At 35.4% G+C, this 17,762-nt stretch overlaps 1 protein-coding gene across 1 annotated transcript in view; it reads right to left on the minus strand.

The window, feature by feature from the left end:
- The window catches only part of FBXO8 (F-box protein 8), a 44,958-nt gene extending 27,198 nt beyond the window's left edge, over positions 1–17,760 (minus strand). The window contains exon 1 of the mRNA XM_049631346.1: positions 17,511–17,760. The gene's annotated coding sequence lies outside the window, so the exon portion shown is untranslated. The remainder of the gene's footprint in view (positions 1–17,510) is intronic.
- Positions 17,761–17,762: the final 2 nt, after the last annotated feature.

A 17,762-nucleotide genomic window follows, 5' to 3' on the forward strand; every position in this document is an offset into this window, starting at 1 on the left:
TTTTTTTTACATTTACTTATTTTTTGAGAGACATAGAGAGACAGAGCACAGGTTGGGGAGGGGCAGAGAGAGAAGGAGACACAGAGTCCAAAGCAGGCTCCAGGCTCCGCCGTCAGCACAGAGCCTGACGCGGGGCTTGAACCCACAAACCGCAAGACCATGACCTGAGCCGAAGTCGGACACCCAACCGAGTCACCCACGCACCCCAAATTTGTATTTTTTATATAGGCTCTTAAGAGATTGAACAGACAAGCTCCAGAGCTGCAGAAAATATTTACAAAACAGTTATCTAACAAAGTACTGGTATACAAAGAACTTTAAAGTCAACAATAAGAAAACAGCCCATGCAAAAATTTGCAAAAAATCTCAACAGATACCTCACCAAAAAAAAGATATATAGATAGCAAATAAGCATATAAAAAGACACCCCACATGTTATTCTACAATCTCAAATCAAAACAATGAGATAGTAAATACCATACATATTAGAATACTTGAAATCCAAAACACTGACAACACCAAATGCAGGCAAAGATGTGGGAATGCAAAATGGGACAGTCACTTTGGCAGTTTCTTACAAAACATGCTTTTACCATATGACCCAGCATTTGTGATCCTTGGTATTCACCCAAATATGTTGAAAATTTATGTACACATAAAAACCTTCACACAAATGTCTATAACATCTGTACTCACAATTATCAAAACTTGTAAGCAACCAAGGTGAGTGCATAAACTGTGGTACATCCATACACTGAAATGTTTAGGACTAAAAGAAATGAACTACAAAGCCATAAAAAGACAGGGAGGAAACTTAAATGCGTATCACTAAGTGGAAGAAAATGATCTGAAAAGGCTACATAATGTACGATTCCAATAATTTGACATTCTGGAAAAGGCAAACTACAGAGAATAAATATGATTAACACAGAAAAATAAAGAATATCAACAAAATTTGTAAGGAATTTTAATTTTAGTTAATGTTTAAGTATGCCATGCCATACAACAACGTAAGCATAACTTAATCTTGACAACCATAACATTTCAAAATGTTCAAATGTTTCAAAATGACTCAAAATCATAAAGAAAGGTATTTTATTTCCATCATGGCTATTTCTGTTTATCTTAGCAAGAAAATATCTAAAATCATGTTGCCTGCCAAGGTCATTTAGCATATCTTATCCTTTTTGATGATTACTTACATTTATTTTTCTCTTTTGCTTTTGTACCACTAAACATAAATAATACAACATGGTAACTACAATGTTTGAAATCTCAAGATTTAAGGCATTTAATACCAATTTCTGTGTATTTTCCCTACAGCATCTTTCTGGTTAAGCAGCTGTTAAGCAGCTGTTGTTAGTCTCAGGGATGTTGCTAGGGAACACAGAATCAGGGTGATTTCCCTAGGCTCTGGACTTTAATGGGGATCGCTTAAATTGAGCACTGGATAATGTGATTCAGAAAGCATCCGGCAGGTAGAAAGAGGTAAAGCTAGCAGCTGGCTCTTGGGTTGGGGGTTGAAATTTGAGGCTCATATAAGCATAATTCAGACAAAGGAAACTGCATTTTCTATTCTCCTACTGAATAATGCCACAAATTGCCCTCTTGGAATGTCCCTTTCTTTTAGGGGCAGTTCTTCATACTGGGAAAGAACATAAAACGATAAACCACTTGGGGAAGATTCATATCATAAATTTATGCTTTGGAGAAAGGAAAGGGTGTTTATAGAGTTCCATCCCCATTCCCCATCTTCCTTAGGATAACAGAGATGTGGAATGTGGGTGGACTGTCAGAAAAGTGCTAAAACTCTCAAAACAACACGATATCCATTGCAGAAGCTGTGAACTGAGTCATGGAGGGAACACAATGTTGTGGACTCTGAAACTGAACAGACCTGAGTTTAAAATCTGGACTCCACTAGTTATTACTTACAGAGGACCTTGGGGGAATATACTTGACTATTCTAAGCTTTAGCTTCTTTATATGTATGTGATCATTTGCATATTACATAATAGTAATATCTATAGTTCAAAAGATCATTGTATTGAATGAGATAATGCTTATAAAGTTCATTCCACAGCTAAAATCAAGAAAATATCAGCTATCAGTTTGTTGTGAAAAGATTTTCATAAAGTGAAATTGATGAGCACTTTGGCCAAACTTATTTAATGGCACTTCAGTTGTCCAGATGTTATGCCTGCTTAATAAACTCATTTGTTCATGCTGATGCACACTATTCTTCATCTCTTTTAGTTACTTCATATTTCGGCCATGGTTATTCTTTCCCTCATAAATGCAGTTGTTTATATTGATGACCAAACCAACCAACCAACCAACCAAGTAAACCCAAACCTGAAAAACAAAGAAGACTGTGTTGTGTCCACTAAACAATTTCAAACCTCGGCATGCCTTATGATAGTGCCACTAACAAGGCCTGAAACAGGTCCTTGTGTTATTATTAGTAATCTGTCAACATTTGGTGCTAAAAGAGATATAAAATATGATAGCTTCACGCTGGGGTCTTACATGATGTCAAATTCCTGAAAATAGTTATCTGGACTGACTTCAAAGTACAAAATATTCAGATTTGTCTTAAAGTTTTAATAAATGTTAGTATAAAGATTTTCACAATTTAAAAAGCATCATAAAAGATACAATACTCTGTCATTTGTGCCAATTCAGTCTAAAAAATATCAAGTTGCACAGTGGGATTACTGAATATACAAAGAGTTTAAAATTGAAAAAAATTAACCACCAAAGTAGTCTGTGTATTTGAAATAAATAGTTTGGGTATAAATATAGATTTTGTGATGAAATCACTGCTGATAATTTTATTCTCTCAAAACAGGTTGAGAAATATAGATACTTACTCCTAGGAAACAGCACTCTTAAGAGCATAGTTAGTCTATTCTATGTACAAATAAAAGAAATATGGTCAATTCTTGTAATTTGTGGTAGTTTGGTGGGATAAAGTCACTGCATACAGTGAATTAGCAAATACTAAACCATTGTTCCTAGCAGATATATGCCGTTAGGTTACTACAGCCTCTGGCTGCATTTTTGCCAACTGATGAATACATAATCTTGCTTTATGCATGTTTCTGTTTAAAGACATCTTGTTTAATATACATTGTTGATTCACTAAGATTGAACTCACCAAACCTGATCAGAGCTCATCTAACACAGGCATTTTCTCTATAAAGCACCATCACAGCCTTTTTACAGTTAGGAACACTACCCAGCACATGAGTAGCAATTATGGGGGGCATTTTCAACAGTGAAATCATCAACACAAAAGGACAAAAACGTACAAATGTGCCACTATACAGATCACAAAAAGGACACTTGTTTATAATATCAGAGCTACAACAGGAAAACAGAGCATTGCCTTAATTTAACCTTAGCTGGGAACAGCACCTCACAGATGCAAATTTTCTACAGGTCTGTACCTGTCTGAGAATGACTGTGACAGTGCCAGGAGTCTTGATTTGGGGGATCAAAAAATAAATTTTAGCAAGTAGGAGAAATCACAGATACAAAATCTGCAAGTTAGGAAATTGCTGTAATACTGTTGAAGAGGTCCCATGCCTTTTCCTCCAGATTTGAATTTATTTTCTGTAAAGTTTATCATGTTCAGGAGACTTAGAAGATTTTTTCTAAGGACCTTCAAAATGAAACCAAAGATATTTTCTCTTGGTCTCCAAAGGTAGAAACAGTGCTTCATTATTTACCATCTGATGGAAATAAAAATGCCATAATTACATAGGTTACAGGAGAAATTATACTGATAAAAATTCCATACAAGATTTCAAAATTGAAGTTCTTCCTTTTAGAAAAGAGAAAAAATTATAGGAAAAAAAATCAAGGTAAATCGGATGCTATAGTGTCTTATTTTTCAGAATGATAATAAAATTGACACTTAAAAGCAGAGATTTAGATACTATTTAGTAAGTGTGAATTTACATTTTACAGAAAATGGTCAATGCAAAATAAAATAAATCCCAGAACTCCTTTTTAAATTGGATGAAGACTCTCAAATGAAGCAATGGCCAAACATGCAAGTGGATATTATTCAAGAATCTCATTTTTCCTGAAATTATGCAAACATAGCTATCAAATTAATTAATTTTGATTATTTTAATACAGTGGTCAAGTAATGCTCCTTACATCTCAGAGCTATTACATACAGTTTTCATGTAAGGGCCAAAGATTTATGTTCAATTCTCCACTATTTGCAGATGTACTCATGTACATGAGTTCATATACATGCAAATGTCTCAGGTGGACAGAAAACTCAGAAGCCTGGCACTACTGGTTATGGGATGGGTAACCAACCTGAGCCGCTTTGAACACTCAGTGGTACTGTGGATAAATATGTCACATTAGCTGAAAGAGTCAACCGTTTTATTAATTTAATTGCATGCATAAGAATTTCCTATTTTTGTTTATTATCTTACACTTCAAATTTAACTTTGTGTTCCTAAAGTCCTATGCTACCGTGGCACAGTAGTTGGAATAAAATAAATGGAAATTAACATTACTTTAGGAAGATTCCGGCATTTTTCAAAAATAGTCTTTGATAAATATTGAGCAATAAGCATGAATAAAACTTCTTGCTTAGCCAAAGGTCCATTTATAGAGAAAATAGCCACTATCACCTCTAAATCATCTGTTGCACCTCTACCTGACAACATTTTAGGCATGTTACATCCACGGTTATTATGTATATATGTTGCTTTTCCTTCCAAAAAAAAAGTTTTTTTGGTATTACATTGCTTGATTTTAGTATTCTCAACTCTAACACTATTTTGATGCCTGCTAATATGGTTTCAGAAACAGGTTTTAAGCAGGATAAATATATATGGTAGGGTGTCATCTCATTAACATGGTTTGTGAGATATCAATTGGATAGTAGATAAAAGAAAGAATGTTCTAACTCATTTTTGGAAAAATCTTTTATGGTCAATTCCTAGCATCTTGTTAAAAGTTTAAGCATGAATACGTATATTTATCACTTTTCCTTCCTATTAAAATGAGAGGAAATAAAAAAGAGAAATTTAAAAACCTGAAAGAGAAGGAAAACAGGCTGTTGAGTGAACAAAACATTTGAACAGATTTCTGTAACATGACATTGGAAGGAGTAGTGGTTACTAGTGAAGCCATGAAGAGGAAGGAGAAAGATAGTATGGAATAGTGCATGGGGTTAAACAGAAGCTTATCTATCCTGCAGAATCTTCAAAAGACTTTTGAGGGTCCAAAGCACAGCATAAGTAAGGAATTAATTCAGAGTAAAATGAGGAACAAAAATCAAGGGATCACTGGGTCACTGTTTCCTTCCTTCCACAATATTGACAAAAATTAGCCCCTTTACAATCTTATTAAGAAGTAAAATGGAACAACAGACAACAGAAGCTATCCTTCAACACACATGCAACAAGTGTCTTGAATGATTAGGCATCTACTCCAACCCCTTTCCCTTATCCGGGTTAAATGAAGAAGTGTTTCTTCTAAAGAAACTGAACCCTAGAGAAAAGATTCCCCTTGTAACATTTAGAAGCAGCCCAACATAATGGCTATCAAACCAATCATCCCAAAGCAAGGGCCACCAACTTTATATAGGTGCATACATCTACAAATCAACTTTTTATTGTCTCAAAGATCTAACATTCAATCATTAATCATTGAATCATATTCAAATGCTGAAGCATTTGCACAATGATCACTTGGCTTATTTTCCTTATTTTACCCAGTGACTCTTCAACAAGAGTTAAAAGTTAACTTTAATCTTGATCTAATAAATAAAATCATAAACTCTACATATTACATATTTGAGAGTTGGCTTACAGAAGGAACCCACTGAAGTTCTGCATTTTATAAATATGGCAGAAGGGTACATCTTTCTCCCAACTTTAACCTTTCCAGTCCACTTGGGACATCCTCAAGGGCTACCCAGAAAATCCTAAAGCAGTGTTTCTTAAATGCAGATTATGAATGTCCAGTGAGCTAGAAGATAATCAACACAAAACAAATGCAATGGAATAATATCAAAAGAAATATTAGGAGCGGATGTGAAAAAGCTCCTATTGGCCAACCCATATGAAAATTTGAGCATCCAAATAATAAGCACACTAATGGATTATAATCCATCATATAACAAAAAGAATCTATGTGTTTACATTGATAATAAATAAACATATAAATAAAGGAGACAAAAAGCTCTTCTTTACAGAAAAATGTTATACAGATAAAAGGAATACAGGGGTATTAGAAGAATCATCTCACTGGGGCGCCTGGGTGGCGCAGTCGGTTAAGCCTCCGACTTCAGCCAGGTCACGATCTCGCGGTCCGTGAGTTCGAGCCCCGCGTCGGGCTCTGGGCTGATGGCTCAGAGCCTGGAGCCTGTTTCCGATTCTGTGTCTCCCTCTCTCTCTGCCCCTCCCCCGTTCATGCTCTGTCTTTCTCTGTCCCAAAAATAAATAAAAAACATTGAAAAAAAAAATTGAAAAAAAAAATTAAAAAAAAAAAAAGAAGAATCATCTCACAAGCATCATAGGAAAAATAATTCTGGCAAAGATTATGAGTGGATGCTGTATCTGGAATTTGATAAAGAATGGAATATTTATAGTGTTTCCCAGGATTCCTCACATATGACTCCTAAATTACAAAAAAAATTATCAAGACAGTATATAACCAAATGACCAAAATTAACATTTATCAACAGGAGACAAATTATATCATGTGCCTCTGGCCCCAATACTCTGAGAAGGACACAGAATCAATTGTGCAGTATTCCTGACAAAAATGTATGTATAAACTGCAGCTAACCATGAGGACTATCAGAGGAAACCAAATGGAGTCTCGAAAATGATAGGACTTTTCCCTTCACAAATGCTATGAAGTCAAAGAAAGGCTGAGGAACAGTTCAGGAACATTATTCGGATAACCGAAAGACTAAACACATGGACTAAAGATTGGATCAAATATCATATCACTGTTAAAGTTCCTGAATTTGATAACTGTGCAGTGGCTCTGTCACAGTATATTATTGTTCTTTGGAAACACACTTCAGGCATCCCATACGTAACTTAGTCTCAGATGGTTCAGAAAAATAGTAACGTCTATCTCCGTAAACAGAAATTTGGTGTGGAATCCAGGCATGTCAATTTGAAAAAAACTCTTGGTTTGATATGCACTCGGTTTAAAATTACTGCTCTGGAGTTTACTGTAATACAGACTGAAAACCACTAATCAGGAGATAAATGCCCAGCATTATGGATTAACAGTAGTAGGAGACTCCTGTCAAGGAAAACATCAAAACGGATGTGCCATTTTTGACAAAAAGTTTTATTTTAAAGGATGGAGAAAATGTTTGAAAGAAAGTAGAAAGAAACGCCCCTTTTAACTCTTTTTGTGTTCATCTTTAAGACTTGGCATTCATGGCTGTGTTCTCTCCTTCTGTACATAACATTATGTGGATAATATTCAATAATATAAATATTAAACATAATATTGTTTTTATACCATGAAACATTTATTTAGTACTTTCTCTATGCTAAATACTCTGTTAAAGCTTTTCTATGTTACCTCATTTTAATCCTCACAACAACCACAACAGGTAGAGATTATTATTCTAATTTTGTAGCTGAGGAACTATGACCCAGAGAGGTTAAACATCTTTGCCCAAGATCTCATAGCTGGCGAATGTAAAATTTAGGATTCAAGCTTAGGTCTATGTGAGTCCAAAGCTTTTATTCTCAACCACCAAACCTTATGCCCAGAACCGTTAGAGCCCACAGATGGCAAAGGCAATCTCCCATCTGTTTCTTCGGCGCTGGCTCTCATCTCTTTTTCCTGTTACTGCTTATTACCTCCATTGTTGTTTCCGGCTGCGGTTTTTCTCACAGGCTTTGATGAGAAAACAGATCTGGTTAAAACTCCAACACAGAATCTGATTCACCTATAGACTGTGGTCCTCATTTTCCTCATCAGTAAGATAATGGATAATTCTTATCCCATGGGACTTACAGGGGATAACATTTAAAGAACCTAATTCAGAGTAACAGGTAGTTTCGTGGCCATCTTTCAAACTTCTTTAAATGATAATCATACGTTGCTTTTTCCATTTCAAATTAACCTGATTATTTTGGATTTAATTAGTGAGTGGTTATAGTCCTGCTTCTGAATTTCATTAATTTAGGATCTGAGAAATTGGGAGAGATGCCATTTACCTTTGCTAGGTGAATATATAAAGTAAGAAAAAGATTCTAACTTTGCTTAGATTGAAACACTATATATAAAAACAAAGTTTGACAATTAAGGCCAAGTACTTAGTCATCAGTCAGTGGTAACAGAGATACTTTTTTGGCAGTTAAACACTACCATCATCTTTAATCATCATCAATGTTTCTAGAAATGAAAACTTTAAGACTCCATAGGAAGATTCAACATGTCAAAGTCACTTCTGGTAGCATGACAAAATAAATCTGTCAATTAATAAGAGGAAATTTCTACTATAGATCTCTAGAACATCAGCAATCACCAGTAATTTAAATTTTAAAGTACTTTGTGAATAGCATGGTAATTCATTAGATCTTTAAAGTTAATGTTACAATTGTTGAGATTCATATTTTTAAGCGTATTTCTTAATTACGGAATACTAATATTTATTCAAACATGTTCGTTAAGACAATACCTTTGGAACAACCTATTACACTGTGCTATTTTTCACATTTATCATATTATATATAGTAAAAGAAATAAATATTTAAAAATGTATACATACCTTGTTTTATCATGCTCTGTTTCACTGCACTTGGCAGATACTTAGTTTTCTACAGATTGAAGGACTGATGCAAACCTGCATCAAGCAAGTGCATCAATGCCATTTCCCCCCCCCCCCCCCCCGACAGCATTTGTGCACTTTGTGTCACATTTTAGCAATTCTTGCAACACTTCAAACTTTTTCATTATCATCTGTGATCAGTGAATATGAGTCACTGAAAGCTCACGTGATGGTTAGCATCTTTTAGCAATAAAATATCTTGTAGCTAAGGTGTGCACATTTTTTAGACATAATACTATTGCACACTGTAATAGACTACAGTAGAGTATAAACATAACTTTTATATGCATTGAGAAACAAAAAAAATTCCTTTGATTTGCTTTATTGTGGTATTCAGTTTATTGTGGTCCAGAGTCAAACCCTCAATATCTCCGAGGTAGGCCTGTATATAGGCAGTCCTTGCTTTGTACAACATTGTGCTAACTATTAACAGTGACCATGGGACTGTGAAAAGCTCTAATATGCACATTTCAGTTACAACGGTACCATGCAAAGTAGGAACTGAGTTTAAGTACTAAGACGAGGAATTGATTGCAATCAATAGGCTACATGTATAAATCCAGTACCAAATACAGTGCCTTATCCCTATAAAGTGCTCAGTAAATATTTTGAGTGAACAAATGGATGCGTGGCATGCAATGATAAAAAACTGAATTAGATGAACCTTGACTTAAACTTCACGTATCTTTTAAAAATTAACTCAAATTGGATCACAGAGTTAAATGTAAAGTGTACAATTGTAAAACTTTTAGAAAAATTCATAGAAGGAGATCTTAAGGATCTAGGATTAGGCAGAGTTCTCATACTTGACATCAAAAGGATGATCCATAAGAGTAAAACTCCGTAAGAGTAAAAACTGATAAAATATATCTCTATAATCAAGAACTCTTGCTCTTTGAAGCCCTATGTAAAGAAGATGAAAACACAAGCTGTGTAGAGACTGAGAGAAAATATTTGAAAACTACATTCTGACAAAGGACCACTATCTAGAATACATAAACAACTCTCAAAACAATAAAAAAAAAATTCAATTTAAAAAGAAGCAACAGATATTTTGCCAAAGAGGATATAACAAATGGCATGTAAGCAGATGGTGACACATTCAATATATCATTACCCAGGAGGGAGTGGGTCTAACCATAAAAGGGCAGCATGAGGAATCCCTGTGGTGCTTGAACTGTTCAGTATCTTGGCTGTGGTGCTGGATAGTCGAACCTGTGAATAATTTCATATACCTATTTACACATGGGAGTGAAAATAAAACTGGGGTTATATGAATAAGATTGACAGACTGTATTCATATCAATGTCTGGGTTGTGATAGATTACAGTTTTGCAAAATGTCCCCATCCGTGGAAACCTGCTAAGGTGTACCAAAGATCTCTCTGTATACTTCCTGCAACTGCACGTGCATCCACAATCACCTCAAAAAAGGGGGAGGGTAAAATTGTACACTTACAATGGGTGAATTTTGATATGTGAATGATAAAGCAGTAAACTGGTTTAAAAAAAGAATCAGAGAGAAACTCTAATGCCTGCTCTAAAGAGAATGACAGAGGACGCAGCAAGTCTAGCGTCATTTGACAAATAGTAACTATGTTAAATTTCGGGAAATTCAACTAATCATTAAAAATCTATAACCTATGAATCATCTCTGACTTCATGGAACTTCCTATATGGGTCAAAAGAAGACATGATCAAGGAATACAAATCCTGAAAGATATAAATCCTATGTTCTGACTATTTACATAGGATGCATCAATAATTGGATAGAACATAATTGGGAAGTGGAACCTGGGTGGCCCAGTCAGTTAAGCGTCCTGCTTTGGCTCAGGTCATGATCTTGCGGTTTGTGGGTTCGATCCCCGTGTTGCTCTCTCTGCTTCTGAGAGCTTGGCACCTGGAGCCTGCTTTGGATTCTATATCTCCCTGTCTCTCTGCCTCTCCCCCTGCTCATGTTCTGTCTCTCTCAAAAGTAAATAAACATTAAAAAAAATAAAAAAAAATAATTGGGCAAAGGTATAAATGCTAAAGAACTGGTATTTGTGTGTCTCCTCTTTGATCTAATAAATATGGAAATGCAAAATACATTAAAGAGAAAACTGGTATAATTACTTATTAAAAATCAAAGTACATAAACTTAATTCGGATTGCTTCAAATAAGCTTATTTCTAATATATAGAAATACTGATAATTTACTAAGAAGATTTTAATAATAAGTATTAAATACTATGATTTTAAAAATCAGAGTAAGTTTTGTTTAAACCTCTTATATTCTTTTTTTAATATTTAAAAAAAATTTTAAATATTTTTATTTATTTTTGAGAGAGAGAGTGAGTGGGAGGGGGCAGAGAGAGAGGGAGACACAGAATCTGAAGCAGGGTCCAGGCTCCGAGTTGTCAGTACAGAGCCTGACATTGGGGCTCTAACTCATGAGCCATGAGATCATGACCTGAGCCGAAGTTGGATGCTCAACCGACTGAGCCACCCAGGTGCCCCTACATCTCTTATATTCTTAAAAATCCTTGTTTCTATTAAAATAATAATGGTGACATTAATAATAATACATACTTTTATTATGTATTGATGGGTTATTTGGAAAAGCTTATTTTAAAAAAATAAGTGTTTAGGCCTCTTTGGGTTTTAAACTTTGGGTTTTATTATGCTGAGATTGGAGAATGTAGGCTATATGATGTCTGCCTGAGAGAAATGTGTAAGTTTTCTTGACACTGTTACAATGGAAAGTGAATTTAAAGTTACAGCTCCAATTATGCCATATGTCGTATGACTTTAGATATTTCAAACAAGGTTTGTGAGCTTCTGTTTCCTATAAAATATGGGAAATCACTCCTGTCTATTTTACAGGATTGCTTTAAGTCTTAATTGATGAGACAGATATATCTATCTATCTATCTATCTATCTATCTATATATATATATATCTATGACATAAAAGCATCTTTTAATTGGTAAAGCAGTATGTAGATCCTGACCTTTTTCTAATGCAAAGATTACAGAAATAGCAATACTTTTCTGACATGATTTTAGATGTAATTTTCTCATTTTTACCAAATGAAATACAGTTTCAGTCAAAACAGAGCACAATGGCACTTCCACCAAGAAGCCAGAATAAATTAATCATCAACTATATTAGTCACCAACTTAGTACAGGGTATGAGAACCGTAATACTTTTCTAGTCTAGTAGATGGCTACATTTCTAAAACAGACAGTATTCTTGACTGACTGTATTTGTAATGTCTTGTTCTCTTTTCAAAAGAGTATTTCCACAAAAAGTAAGAGTAATTTATTTTAGTAATAGCTGTTGCTATATCTAATATACAGCTTATCTGTAAAATGTTAAGCAGCTTTAATCAAAACATCCCTATGTAACAAACATCAAATGAAATACTATTCTATAAGAAAAAGGTAAATGAATTAGTACGTTTAGTAATTCCATGGCAGTAAACATTCCACATGCTGTGGAGATAACTCCACGTAATAAAGAATGGCTTACATACCATTTAGGTAGAAAATACACGGTGGGAGATGGGAAAAACAGAAATGAGTCTGGAGGCATCAAAAACGCCTACTTCTTTAAATACTTTGGTTTGAAGCAAACCAATTCCATAAATTTCTTCCTGAGAAAACACTGTGAATCACTGGTTTGTGATGATTGACATATAAATAATCTCATTCAAATAACTCACCATAGAAAGTTAGTTTTCCTCAATAATTCCTAAACATCTGAATAGTGGAATTCAGAAATGAGAGATTTCCTATCTCAGATAAAGATTTAAAATGTTATACCAGAAAAGTTAGTCCGAAAATGTTAATCTTATTATGACTTAAAGATGAGGAAATTCACTTTTATCTTCTTAGAAATTTTCGGTATTCTTCAATTAGATAGTAACAACTAGAATTTGATTATTTTAGGTTTTCTGATTATGTTATCATTTATCCTTCAATGATATCATGTGATACTACTCAATGGCATAAGAACATCAGAAATTCTGTGAGAAAATATTTTCTCTAAGACATTTAGAATCAAGTGGCAGCCCAGCATTTATTTCTCCACTTCCAAAAGAATGGACCACCAAAGTAGTTCAGAACACACTGGGTGGAGAAATTTAAAAAAAACAAAAGAAAAAAAAGAGAAGAAAAAAAAAATGTGATAACCAAAATCACATCCCTAAAACTGAATGGCAACGATTGAGGGAAAGAAGGGTAGGTCCACAAGGAGGTCTTTCTAAGAAAAGGGAAATAGCTAAGTATTAAGAGGTCACAAGGTACGTTAAACACATTAAAAAAAAAAAAAAACCCACACTCATTAAATTTAAAGATCTGGTCTGCAAGAGCAGTTTTTGTTACTAAAAGGCATACCATTTGTAGTTGTTTTTTTTTAATTCAAAAAGATTTACAATATCACTTTGGTTTCTGAAGCTTTTTTCCAGTTCTTTAATTTGATTCTATAATGAGGGCCACCAAACGGCATCTAAACAAATCTAAAAATTAAAATGTGTCATTTAAATGTGACCAAAAAAAGCTGAGAATTTTAGCTTTATTTAATTTCTTTGGCTTGTTTTGTAAGAAATGTTCCACTGTTTTATTTTAACCTTTAAATAAAATACATTTATCATACCTCACCTGTTTTAACTTTTAAACAAAAAGAATTATTACACTCCTCATCAGCATTGTTGTTAATTACGCTGTTTCTGACGTAACCGCACTATTTACTCAAGCCCACTGAAAATCAGCAACTGCCATAGCAGCATATCTCAACCCACCTCCTTGGGGCACACCATGCTCTGTGCCCACGGACCAAAATGTCCATTGCTATGACAGTTGAGGAATTAAAATAACAAAACAAAAACTAATTCTCACTGAATTGCCTGTAGACAAATAAAACAAGAAATCAAAATATTGAGGGCAGCCAGAATACAAGGAAAGACAGAAATGAGGTGAGAAAATATCCAGTAATGAAAAGAGACAGACAGAAAATATAGATTTATTTGGGCTCCTTCTCTTTATTAGCTGTATTGGGAAAGTCACTTAAATTCGAGGTCTCAGTTTCCTCACCTGTAAAACAAGAGTTTTGAACCTGATGATCGATCCCTAAGGTCTCTTTCAGCTATAAAATTCTATGATTCTGAGACATAGAGATGAGAAAAAATTTTTTTTCTCTGACAATGAGAAAAAAATCCTAAAAAATAAAATAAAATGAAGAGGTGATAGAGTGTGTGTGTCTAAGCATCTGTTCTTTCCATTCTTTTCCCCTGTGTTCATGACTTCTACAAATCACTACTCAGTATGGGCAGATAGGGATTCTCCTAATACGGCTCACTAACTAAAATCTTGTTTCTTCATTCAAAGAGCTTATGAAATCTTATGGAATCTATTCCTGACTAACACATGAACACAGAGCTAAACTCCCTAATGCCTAAACCTGAAACCACAAATCTTTTTTCATCTCTGTCACTAAAGTATGTGCCACAAGTACGATGTAAATTATTCAAGCCAAGATGTTTTAATTTTATTATAGAATCTATGTCGATAAATTTGTCAGAAAAACAAAGTGATGAGGAAAAAACAAATAAGGAATAGCAATTTCTAGAAGTAGCTATATTTCATTAAAGTCATTTTAAAATTATTAAGTAATTTAATGAAAAAGCAATATGAGTTAGATGTATTTCGGACTTCAGTATTAATGATCTTGATGCATTATCACAGGCCAGCCAAGGGATTAGCCTCAGTTTCCAAATTTGAATCAAAATACAGAAAAAAGACAGTTGTACCCAACTTGGTTAAGTACTGAACTATAAAACCAGACGTTTCAGTAATTTCAATGCACTGCGATCAAAGAAGATAATCTCTTGGTGACTCAATGGTTTTATTTTACACTGTGAAGTAAGGAAAATGACTATCTTTTAACCTATATAAAAGCACAGTAAACACATAAAAAAATCCCTATTAAATTGATCACATACAAGAAATTATAATGGCTGTTTCAGCGTATTTAGCAGTTATTACTATAGGGTATTTTGTGGGTGGAAGCGTTTCAACTGTATTATTTTCTCAAGCGTCTGTTTAAAATTTTGCATATATCTAAGGGCCCAACATCACATTAGTTAACTGGCTGTAACCTACTATAAATGAAATACTAGCCTGACAGAGAATCCCAATTTAAAAGCCAAACTTGTAATTTGAGAATTGACACATTTAGGCTACTGTGAAACACTTAAGGTATAGAAGATAAACCTGAATTACACTTTACGAGCGGGTAAGGATTTACAACATCTTTCAAACCTGGAAGGAGCACAGGCACTTTTACAGCAGATCACAGCCAACAGAGTGTCACAACAAACCCTGAAAGCCTGCACCTTTCATTCCTAATAAGCTTATGCGATTCATTGACACAATCTGTGCTGGTGGTGCACAGCCAGGAAATGCTGATAGAAGGAGGTACCTGCCACCTAATAATGCTGAAAAACAGACCTGCAAAGTACACTTCTATTCTCAGATTCCCCTCTCCTATCCTTACTTGATCTTCCACCATCATAAAGAGGGCCACCGACTTGCATTCTTTCTATACCAGAAAAGCACACCTCTAGCTTTTCCTACCTTCTTTCCTCCTTGAGAGCTATCTTTGCTCACATGTATTTTGATACGGTTTCAACTATATAAGATGGTAATGGGTAAAGAGTACACAATCTCCAGCTGTGATATGCTCTGCTCATGTAGACCCTAAAAATACAAACATTCCTCTCACACACATTGGCCCTCAGGCAGAATTTCCCAAGAAAAATAGTAGGCCCCTCTTCAGATAATTAGAAGGACCAAAAGACAAAAAACAAACAAAAGCCCAACTTTTTGCAGAGAGGTAATGCTTGCCCAAATTTCTTTACAAGTTGACATCTCTCCTCTGACTGCATTTCACTTGGATGCATTTTTGCTCAGTTATTTCCATCTATTAACGCTTACATTTTTAATGTTTGTTTACTTTTGAGAGAGAGACAGACAGACAGAACACAAGCAGGAGAGGGGCAGAGAGGGTGAGAGACAGAATTTGAAGTAGGCTCCAGGCTCTGAGCCAGCCCGGAGCCTAACCTGGGGCTCCAACTCACAAACCGCGAGATCAGGACCTGAGCCAAAGTCAGAAGAAGCTTAACCGACTGACCCACGCAGGCACCCTGCCCCCCGCCCATCCATTAACTCTTAAAAGTTATCAGCCAGGCTGTCTGTGTTAGGCAGTCTTGAGGATAGCCCCCAAAGACCCTTGCATCCTGGAACTGGTGCCCTCATATATTCCTCTCTACATTGACTTTTGGTTGGATTTACTATGTCACTTCTATTACAATGTGGCAATGGTGATGAAATACCACTTCAGAGATTAGGTTATAAAAGACTACTGACAAAAGACTCTCTATTGTACTCTCTATGTGGTGGAGAACCTAGGTCTGTAAACAACCATGTGAGTGCACGTGGAAGCGTGGAAGCGGATCCTTCTACCCCTGAGAGAAGCTTTCAGATAAGACCAATCCCCACCTATAGCCTGACTACAAACTCATGAAAGACCTTGAGTCAGAGGCTCTCCACCAAGCTGTAACCAAGTTTCTGACCCACAAAAACTGTGAGATAATCAATGTTTGTGGTTTTAAGCTGCTGAATTTGAGTAATTTGTCACTCAGCAATGGATAACTAATACAGTATCTCATCAGACAAAATATCAAGTTAAAGTGAATAAAAATGGCAAGTTTCTTACTCAACTTGAAAAACAGAATAAATTTTTTTTTCTTCATTCTCAGATCTGCTCACTTTTGTAAACCATTTTCTTGGGGGGTTTAAAAACCTCCTATCTCATAAATACGGTTGCTAAACTCCAAATATTAAAAGGAAAGCTCAAATGCAAAACATAAATTAGCTTCACTTTGCAGTAATAAAGATCATGATATATTGTATTGGAGAGAAACATCTAGGATCCATGAAAATAAAAGTTCAATTTTAAAAAAATAAGTAGACTCAGTTATTAAATTACTAATACATACAGATCCTAAAAACAAGAACAAAAACTTCATTGAGGATTGGAATTAATTTATGTATTTTCACCTAACAATATTTCATTGGAACGCTCACCGTAAGAGAGTAGACCCCAGTCACAAACAAGAGATAGATTAAAAAATATGCCAGATTTATAATACAAGTTTGACTGCTGAAGCAACTGGCAAATCCATCATAACCTTAACTAAAAAGTGTTTGCATTCTTATTACTGAAAAGTAAGTAAAGAACCGAAAATGGTACCTATGCATCAAGAAACCACTGTTTGAAAAGCAACACTTGGGCTAGAAAGAGGATTCCTTGCCATTTCTTGCCTTTATTTCATAATGAGGCCGCATCACCTGGGGTCCCAAGTTCACCTACACTCCAGTGGCCTAGAAACACAAGGAACACACCTACCACCTACTCCCGCCTCCTGATACAGATTCCACATTTTAATAAGCCATCACAGCTGTCACTCTAAATGCTCTGCACAGCTATTGGTCCCAAAGTCTCGCTGGTTGGCAAGTTTCTGCCAACTGGCAAGCACCCGTTGTCTATTTCCGAGAAGAAAAGTAAGGGTATGCAAAGAAGAGAGGAAAGAGCTCTGACATATCTAGGCTGATGCTTGTACCTGAACGACCTGCGATCCCCACCGCCGCCGCGACGAATCGGTCTCTGGGCGGGGGCTTTTTTTAGTCACAAAGAAAATGGCTCAGCCGGGAACCGGTGCCCGGGCCATGGAGAAGCCGGTTCAAACTTCACTTGTTCGCGCCGATAGTGGTGACAGCAGTGAGGATATCAGAAGCAGCACAGGATTCCTCTGGACTCAGCTCGCCTCAAGCTGTAGCAGCCAGAGCTGCTGACTGCCCGACTTTTGACGTTT

Source organism: Panthera uncia, chromosome B1, assembly GCF_023721935.1.
Source record: "Panthera uncia isolate 11264 chromosome B1, Puncia_PCG_1.0, whole genome shotgun sequence".
Lineage (NCBI taxonomy): Eukaryota > Metazoa > Chordata > Mammalia > Carnivora > Felidae > Panthera > Panthera uncia.